The following is a 1,883-nucleotide window of genomic DNA, read 5'->3' as shown; positions in this document are numbered from 1 at the left end:
TAATTAATATATGTTTGTTAATATTTTTAATTAATAATTAATTGGTAATTAAATAATATTGATAAATTTTGGGTAAAGGGGCATTTTTAGGGTTCAGGGTCAGTTTTCAGTTCATGGGTAAAGGGGTATTTTTAGGGTTCAGGGTCAGTTTTCAGTTCATGGGTAAAGGGGTATTTTTAGGGTTCAGGGTCAGTTTTCAGTTCATGGGTAAAGGGGTATTTTTAGGGTTCAGGGTCAGTTTTCAGTTCATGGGTAAAGGGGTATTTTTAGGGTTCAGGGTCAGTTTTCAGTTCATGGGTAAAGGGGTATTTTTAGGGTTCAGGGTCAGTTTTCAGTTCATGGGTAAAGGGGTATTTTTAGGGTTCAGGGTCAGTTTTGGGTTTTTGGGTAAAGGGGTATTTTTAGGGTTCAGGGTCAGTTTTTGGGTTTTTGGGTAAAGGAGTATTTTTAGGGTTCAGGGTCAACAAATAAGATTGTAAAAAATTATTTTTATTATTTTCATTTATTATTTAATTATTATAATTTAATTTAAGTCGTTTTAAGTATATTTTAGTAATTAAAATTTAATATTAATTTAATTTAACACTGTTTTTAATAAAGTCGATATTTTTTACATCTATATTATTGTTAACGATATTTTGTACTCGATATTTTTGTACTTACCTGTTTGTAGATACAAACTCGATATTTTGACTGTCGATATTTTGTCCACGATATTTTGGCAAGTCGATATTTTGTCCCTCGATATTTTTTCAGTGATCCGTATTTATACATCAAAAGTCTTTGTCCTAAAGAGTCACATGTCACTGAACCCAGCCAGAAACAGTTCTGCTCAATCTTGGAGCACTTTGTTTATCAGGCTGCATCCTTCCTTTCAGATAGAGGCGTTCTGCCATCAGAAGCACAGTAGGAGGTTGAGCCAGCATTCACCTTGCCAGGCACAGCCCTATTCAGGTCAAGGAGCTACCCCTCCCCATACTCCAAATGTTGACAACAAATGGAACGGAAGGGGAGGTGTTGTATATATAGTTTAGTCTTTAAGCATAAGACGGGGCCAGCCAACCTGGCAGAACCATTACCAGCCCCACCAAGTAGAAGAACCTTAACCAGGGGCTTATGATCCAATCTTAACACAAACTCTGCACCACATATGTATGTTCTGTAGTACGCTGCAGCCCATGCTGCAGCAAGGGCTTTCTCTCAATTATGGTGTAGTTTCTTTCAGCATCTATTAATGTTCTTGATGCTAGTGTGCTTTTGTGATGGAATGGCACCTACACCTGTTGCACTCGCATCCACTGTTATGACAGACTTACGGCCAATGTCAAATGGCACCAGAATTCCTGCCTTGCATATTTCTTGTTTGATTAACTTAAAACATTCAACAGATTTTTTTTGCGTTCACTCCGTCAGCTGACAGCAGGTACCCCAAGTATTCTACTTATTCTGACAAGAAACAACATTTGTCCTTACGCAAAGTGAGCTCCACATCTGCAATCCTCTGCAAGGCTTTTTTCAAAACCGAGTTCAGCTCTTCGATGGTATTACCAAAAATCAGTATGCCGTTGAAAATAGAGAATGTTTTCCATTCCCTGAAAAACTGCAGAAGTCATGCATTGAAAAATGCTCGCCGCTGATGAGAACCCAAAAGGCATGTGCAAAAACTGAAAAGTCTCTTCCGTTGTTAAAATGCAGTGAGCTGTTTTGAATCCTCATTGCGCTTGATCTTGTACACGTTTCTTAAATCCAATTTAGGTAAATATCCCCCACCCCTTTTAGCATAAGTATCAATTTTTTTATATTCAATCATTCCCTCTTCTGCCAAATCAACTCTTTTATACCTTCTCTGACAGTTACTTGGACCCTTCTGAGCTTGTGCTGAA

The sequence above is a fragment of the Lissotriton vulgaris genome, chromosome 8, assembly GCF_964263255.1.
Source record: "Lissotriton vulgaris chromosome 8, aLisVul1.2, whole genome shotgun sequence".
Classification (NCBI taxonomy): domain Eukaryota; kingdom Metazoa; phylum Chordata; class Amphibia; order Caudata; family Salamandridae; genus Lissotriton; species Lissotriton vulgaris.
Note: the sequence above shows the minus strand (reverse complement) of the source record.